Source organism: Leptinotarsa decemlineata, unplaced genomic scaffold (assembly GCF_025532065.1).
Source record: "Leptinotarsa decemlineata unplaced genomic scaffold, Ldec_3_MD MMD2_tig00026282_RagTag_RagTag, whole genome shotgun sequence".
Taxonomy (NCBI): domain Eukaryota; kingdom Metazoa; phylum Arthropoda; class Insecta; order Coleoptera; family Chrysomelidae; genus Leptinotarsa; species Leptinotarsa decemlineata.
This window is the reverse complement of record NW_027412668.1, coordinates 21,451,399-21,459,631: the sequence shown is the minus strand read 5'-3', so window position 1 is coordinate 21,459,631 and position 8,233 is coordinate 21,451,399. Positions and strand designations below refer to the sequence as shown.

Below are 8,233 nucleotides of genomic sequence, written 5' to 3'. Positions count from 1 at the left end.
CGACACAGTAATTCTTAGTCCTAATAATACAAAAATGATCATCAAAACTTTCATAAATTTCATTTGGGCTTTCCAAAATAATTTTAATTTATTATAAATACGTTAGCTCAAAAATTTTAAATTGCTTTCAGGTATTCCAATCACGTTAAAAACAATAAACTGAATCTGTCTTATCAAGTTATAGCTGACAATTTTTTATGGCACCTTGTTTGAGGTGTGAGGTTATTAAAAAAAAACTATGACCTAGTGGCATAGATACATCGTAGAGGCGGATTCTAGAGACGTGACAGATCGAAGATAGGATGCAGTTGAGGTCCCAGAGAGGAGACCTAGATAACACATATTTCTGGGACCGTCATCAAAAAGGATACCATCCAAACCCCTTGAAGGAAAAGTGGATCAGCACTAAAGTTGCCCGATCTCGTGTATGAAGTGCTAAGGTAACGGTGACAAGAGAGCTTAGGTTTAGGAGTGGGTTCAAAAACTGGAGTTGGCAAAACAGCATTATCAATTACCTTCTTCGATTATGATTCGACTTGACTGTTGGAACCATCGACATTGGGTCAAATTCCTTTTGTCCACCTTGAAGTCGGCCTCATTTTTGTGTATGATTCTCCACCTACCAGAAAAAACGTTTCCTGTAAGTGGCCGTCGATGGATATCTCTGTGTGTGTGTCGAATGGAGTAGACGTGTTTTGGATTCGCTGCTGCTAATTATTGTAAACATTAGACAACGTGCAAAATCTAAATCTAAAATTATAAGTGGAGTAGTATGTACTCTGAATTTGAACAATTTTCAATTTTGAAGTTTCCTTGAAAACTGTTATCGGCATGAATACCCGAGGAGGAAATGAAGAAATGGGTGATCTACAGTCAATGGTAAAAACATTGGTCACCAAATTGTGCACTTCAGAAGATTTTTTCTTTCATTTATCCAAAACCGTAACAGAAACGATAATTAGGAAATTTGATTCAGAATTGAAGATGTTGAAAGAAGAGAATGCTGAACTGAAAGGGCAGTTGAAAGATCAAGCTGGAATTATTTCGACACTCGTCAATCAACAAGAAAAATGTGAACAAGTTATGAGAAGTATAAGAATATCAGACTCTATGGTTTAGCGACAAATGTGAATGAGGATAGTTTAAAATGTGATTTAGAAGTTTTCAATCAGAAAATGAACATATATATAAATAGTTCCGACGTTGAGAAATGTTATCGTATTGGTAATTATGATCCTCAGAAATCTTGTCTGTTATTTATTCGTTTTACCGAATTATTATAAAAATATTGTATATAAGAATTAGAAAAATCTGAAGAATACGGGTATCACGGTTAGAGAAGACTTAACACCTGCTCAAAATACATTACTACGTGCAGCCATGCAAAACTTGGCATCCGTGGCAAACTGTAAACGAACTTTGGACAGATTCTTCTCAAATATGATCATGAACAATCAGTCATCAAGATAAGCAAAATGGCAGATGTTTTTGAATCATGAACTTATTTCGGATGAAATTACGCTCCACTTATGTTGAAATATGTTCCGTTTTTTTTTTGTTTGAACTAGGTCACGGTTATTATTATCATCCGAGGATTACCTGTTTCAAAATGTTCTCACATCAGGTGAATACATTAGTACATTAACATCTTAGAAACCATTGTTGTTTTTCTTTGCAGCTAATCCGAACTATTTAAGATATCGCTTTTTACGACAGCTAAACTTTTTTTTTTATTTAAAAATAGGTATTCAGGATAAAGATCGGTGATTAGGTAATATTTATTTCCATTAGTCATGGAATCCCTCAAAATAGGAAGTTTGAATGTGAGATCGCTCCTGCCATCATTTCAAGAAGTTCATCAACTAATATTAGAAGGATAATTTGATATTTTTATGATATCTGAGACGTGGCTTCATCATGATATCTGAATGAACCTAAATGGTTTCACATTATTCAGGATAGATCGCGAAACTAGAGGTGGTGGCTTATGTATATTCATCAATAAGATTCTAAGGGGGAATTTCTCATCAACGCAGGCAAATCCTACGAGCAATATATCCGAAAGTGAATAAAATACTATGCACTGGTGATTTTAATATCAATTTAATGACTTACGAATGCTCAAGAGCTCAAAAGCTTATATACATCTTAAAGTCTTTTTGTTTAAAACAAATAGTAGAAACTTCAACAAGAATTTCAAATAATACTGCAACTCTTCTCGATTTAATGATAGTTCAAGAAGCAAAATCTGTTTCAGAAGTGATGTCGATGGACACAAGTGGTATTACGGACCATTTGCTCGTAGCTTGCAAAGTAGAGTAGACGGACAAAAAGTAGGTCCCAAGATGTGTACACATAGAAATTTCAAAAACTTCGATGCTGATCTGTTTGAAATTGATCTACTCAACACACCCTTCTCCATAATATTTGATCAAAATTCTATAGAAGGAAAAGTTAATTTTTTGATTAACTGTCTAACAAATCTTTTTGGCATGCACCTTATAAAACATCAAGGGTAACAAAACCTAGAGCCTCATGGTTTACTTCTGTTATAACTTTAAAAATTGTAATAGAAAAGAGCTCTGGAAATCACTGAAATACAATGAAATCGTAAATGTAATATCGACAGATATTACTGAACATCTGAAGGATCCAGAGAAAATTAATGATTTTTTGGTGAATACTATCCCGTTTTCTGAATCTTCAGATGAACTTTTAAACTTTTATAAGGAAAACCGATTGAAAAATTGAAATTTCGAGTTTCTAGAAGTTGATGACGTATTTGTTTACACAACTATTTGCGAGATCAGTACAAATGCTATGCTTGGGAATAATTAAATTATGCTACCCTCATATAATCACTTTTATAACCCATATAATAAATACCTGTTTTTCTGAAAATGTTTATCCCTCTGTGTGGAAGAGTGCGGTGGTTAAGGTTTTGCCGAAAAAAGTAATATTACTGAGTTTAGAGACTTGCGTGGAATCAGTATTTCGCCAACATTATCGAAAGTTTTTGGAAAAGGTAATGGAATTACAGTTGAGATAATATCTTGAGAGAAACTCATTAATGCCAAATATACAGTCTGGATTCAGAAAAGGTCATAGTTGTACAACTGCACTCTTACATATTAGTGATGACATAATGAGAGCAACGGATCAGGGTAAGTATACGATATTGGTTCTCCTCGATTTCAGCAGAGCATTCGATACCTTCAATCATAAACTCTTACTAAATATCTTACATTATATGGGGTTATCTGATAACGCTGTCAAACTTATGGGCAATTATCTGAAAGGTAGAAAGCAGCACGTTTGGATGGATTCTCAAGTGTCGAATGATCTGGAACTGAAGGCAGGAGTACCAGAAGGATCAGTTTTGAGTCCTTTGCTCTTGACTATTTACTCGTCAATCTTTCTGAGGAAACTTGAAACCTGTATTGTACATCTTCACGCTGACGACACTCAATTGTATCATAGTTTTTATCCAGAAGATGTCAAAGAAGCCTGCGAAATCATAGACTCTGATATAAGACACTTTATTGAACTAGCAACTACACACTAGCTATTTAATAACACAGAAAAAACGAAAGTTATCATTTTCGGATCGAAAATCAATAGGAGTGAAATCATCAATTCAATTGAAATTCACATAAATGCAGATACACTTCATGTTGTTGATGAAGCCAGAAACCTTCTCGTTTTATTTGATTCTCTGATTTTGCCATATTATTTTGAAGCATTCTATATGATAAATCATACGATTCTAAATGCTCTGTTGCATTTTAATGATCTGATGACGAATCTCAAATTATGCTTTTTTTTGTGTAGCAATTGTAGTATACAATTTGTGGAAGCTGACAACGTATGCACCATTGTAAACGAAATCTGGAATACCTCTGGGAAGTATTTTAGGATCTCCATTATATGAACTATATACTTCTGATTTTCATAAATATTTGAAATAGTGCAAACGTCACTTTCATGCCGACAATACGCAATTATATTTTCTCGTCAATTTCAAAAATACTTTAAAATCAATAAATTGCATAAACCCTGATCTGAATGCATTACTCGACACTTGAAAGTGAACCCTGAAAAATTTCTCTGCTTTGCTGTTTTGTAGGAAAAATTTAAGGAACCTATTGAACAATAATATACTATTGGAAATATCCAACAAAAAAAAACACTTCGAATTTGATAATCGAAACGGTTTTGATCTTCCTCTTGAAGATGATCACTTAATGATCGGAACAACTGTCGAGGAGTTAAAATAACGGTTTGGTGTCGGAAAAAAACCCCAGTAATGTTTATTACTATCAATATTTATATATTTGAATATAATTTTCAAATGGGAAGTTTGCAAGTGTACCGAGGCAGTATGTTTTTCCCAAAAAAAAGCTTGATGGAAAAACCAACTCAAATTATGAATGTGAGAAAAATAACACTCAATATATTTTGTATAAATAATAAAAAATCTTTTAGAGAAAAATTTTATTTCTCTTCAATTTATACATCTCGAATTTAACAACTAGAACGGATGTCAAAGTTCTGCCTCGAAAATATTGGCATCAAAAGGCATCAATCAAGACCCTTCATTCAATTTCCACTTTCCACAATTCACAATTTTCGTTCGCCTTCAAAAAATCTGTCATTTGAAGTATTTCTATCGAACAGTAATTACCATAGGAACATTATCGGTTGTATTTACACTGAAAACAAAAATATAACACAATACATTTTTACAATCCATCGAAAAATTCAAATTACATAATAAATTTTGTGAAGATATTTATTTTTGTCATTTTCGAGGAAGTCAAAATGATCAGAGCAGTAAATATGTTACTTGAACGAGAAATCACTAATCATATCTACATTGAAATAAAATAATGATGAAAAACTTTCAAAACAAGCTTTCATTCAAGCTTCCCTAAAAAGATCAAAATAAAATTTTGAATCACATCAACCACATTCATTTATGAATTTACAGAATTGAAACTATAATAAAAGCTTGTCGCGATGCCTAGAAGAAATCTGTACATATTCAGTCAGATGAAATTTAAATTGAGAAACATTCTGACAGATGAACTAGGTACTGCAATACATTTCAAACCCGATAAATCCTATGTGTGCAAAAAAGTTATTCAAGGTTAAAGTTCCACATTTTAAGCATTCACGGCACTTTTATTCAATAACAAACATTATGAATTGCTTACAAGTTTAGTAGGTGCCTACCTAATTACAAAATTTCAATTACAAATTAAAATTATCGCAAAAAGCTTTTATCATAATTTCAATTCTGTAAAGTCATAAATAAATGTGGTTAATGTGATTTAAAATTTTATTTTGATCTTTTTAGGGCACTTAAATAAAATCTTGTTTCGAAAGTTTTTTTATCATTATTTTATTTTATAGTTTTTAGTTTCTATCGATAGTTATCGATCGATATCAAAGTCCATCCATAAAATGTAGAGTCCTTCAACAGGAAAACTTAAGGAACGGGAAAAACTATTATTAGGATAAACTATGGTATCCCAACAAACAATACAACGATGGCAAAAGTGCGGCCCATTGAAGTTTATGATGGGAAAGTGCCTGTGATGGCGAATTGTCAATGGGCTAATATATGCTCTTCAGTTGCAGGCTTTCACCAAATAACCAACATTGGGCCAGTAGTGGTTTATAGTAGTTAAGTCATTGAATGTTTTCTATCGTAAGCCCATTGTTGGCCATTGATTAGTAAAAGGTTCCAAATTTACTAACCTCTAATATTTGTTCCAACCTCAACTGCCACACTGCCAATTGTCATATATAATATATATAAAAGAAAAAATATAACAATGTTAATATTCATTCATTTAGAAATAATTTTTTAAAGTTTAAAGTTCATCACAGCATCATTACAGATGACTACGAAAAAGCTATATCAAGGTTGAAACTGTTCTGCCCATTCATCAGAGGAAGATGGATTAGGAAAAAGAAAAACAAAAAGATATAGTAGATATGATAGTTCGGAATCAGAATGTGGTAATCCGAAATATACAAGTGATCGGCAAAAGCAATCATTGTCTTGTCCATCAAAATCACCATCAACTATTTCTTCTGACGATGAGCATAATATTCCAAGTGTTCCAAAGTTAAATTTACATCGGACAAATATTGATATTACACCATCTACAAGCAATCTGAAAAGAAGCAGCCTTCAAGAAGCACTTGAGTTAACTTCAGAACCAGTGTATACTTTCAAGAACATATACGACTCTGTTAGGAGGATTGAGAGTAAGTGATAAAAATTGGGCAAAAATAGATATGTATGTATTTTTGTGTGTGCAAGTGTGTATGTGTACATAAATATTTTCTTGGGGTTGCAGTAAGTGGTAAGGGCTTATTAGTGAGAAATTCTCTTCCAGTATAGAATTTTCTGTCTAATGATCTCATTAGCTGCCTTGTTTTGAGAGTGTGCTACACTGTGACCCTTAATTTTAGCCTAATCATTTGTTAAAATAACATATTTGACAAAATTCAACAAATGGTATATAGCTAGAATTAAGAACCCTGTTACAACACACTCTCAGAAAGAAAAAAATGTATTAAAAGTTTCAAGTTCAAAACCTCACTAGCATTGGGGTGTATCATATCCTAGACTGTTTATTCGTTTTGAGTGTGCTAAACAAGTATGTTTAGGTATGCAATTATTGTTAACAATTATTTATATTTTCCTTTATTCGTTACAGCTTTAGTTAGGCAAGTATCAACCAAAGTTGAGGTTCTTACCAAAGATGTCCAATATCTCAGCCAGATAGTACACACTTCCAAAGAGAGTGATCCAATGGAAAATGATGATGTGCTTCTTCAAAAGATACCATTATCATCACAAGAACAACTCATAGAATTTGATACAGAGTTAAAGAATGATCTAACTTTTTCAGAAATTGTGAGTATAGTTAGAACCTAAAATAATTTGTTGTGGATGAATCACGATATTGAACATAGTTTATCTACATATATCTACCTACAAATTGTAAAACCTACAGATTTGAAGTTTTACCATTTTCATTAATAAATAATAATTCTTTGAATCCATATTTTGTATATGGGAAAGGTATATACTAAACAAAAAAATTGCTTTCTCAGAAATAGTTTACTAGTAATTTCTTTTGTTTATATTTTCAGTGTTCATCCCTTTCCGTTGTCGGCGGCAGAGATGGGTTTGATACTGTTAGAAGACTACTTTCGAAATTAATAAGCCATGATCTGGCTTTGAATATGAATTGGTCAGGGAGAAACCAAAAACTGAGTTTCAAAGAGTATGAGAATACTCTGAAAATGATAGTAGGTATATAAGCCATAATCCATCTCCGTTTCCATAAATTAGAATAGAATAAAATAACTTTATTTAACCCTAAAACTATATTTAACAAACTTTCATAACTATCTGAATATAAATAAAAACCAAACATGTTCAAATGACAACGGTGAGAAATACAGCAATAAATAATATTTTCTTGGAAAAATTAGTTCAGCTCCGTTCAAAAAAATGTTTTTTTTCAAAATAAATTTGAAAGAACTGAGATTTTTCATTTTTATTTCGTTTGATAATTTGTTATACTGAACACCCCTTTGAAAAAAATTGAATCTTATTGTGTTGATTTTAAGTTATTTAGATTTAGAATATAATTATTTTGTCCCCTAGTAAAATAACAATGTTTTTCATTGAATTTTTTCAAAATGTTTTTAAAATAAGGAGCAGATTTATTCAAATTTATTTTATGGATAAAAACTAATGTTTGATACTTACAATTTTGAAAAATATTTGATAAATCATTTGAAATTTGAGAAGAATTTGTGATGTTAACAGATTTTTTCATCAGAACATTTTCATAAACCCTCGACCATTTAAAAAATAAAAATACATGGTATATAATAGTTATATATATTTTACAGCTGTGGTAAGGAAAAATCCCGTGGCACGGGAAATGACAGCAGTCGAAGTGGACGGTGCCATAAAGGTATGGCTGAGAAGTGCACCAGATAGAAAAGGGGGTCGAGAAAGACGAAGAAAGGAGTAATGAAATTGTCATTTGTCAGAGAAATGTTTTATTTCATTTAATATGTTTTTTTGAGAATTTTATGTTGTGTTTATAAAATGAATAATAAATTAGGTTCTTTCATTCAGTTATGATACTTATTTTATTTTTTCTATATATATATATATATATATATATATATATAT

At 31.6% G+C, this 8,233-nt stretch overlaps 1 protein-coding gene across 1 annotated transcript in view; it reads right to left on the bottom strand.

Moving 5' to 3' along the window:
- Positions 1–4,479: 4,479 nt before the first annotated feature.
- The window catches only part of LOC111515613 (glycoprotein-N-acetylgalactosamine 3-beta-galactosyltransferase 1), a 38,704-nt gene continuing 34,950 nt past the window's right edge, over positions 4,480–8,233 (bottom strand). Inside the window, exon 8 of the mRNA XM_074180041.1 lies at positions 4,480–4,712. The gene's annotated coding sequence lies outside the window, so the exon portion shown is untranslated. The remainder of the gene's footprint in view (positions 4,713–8,233) is intronic.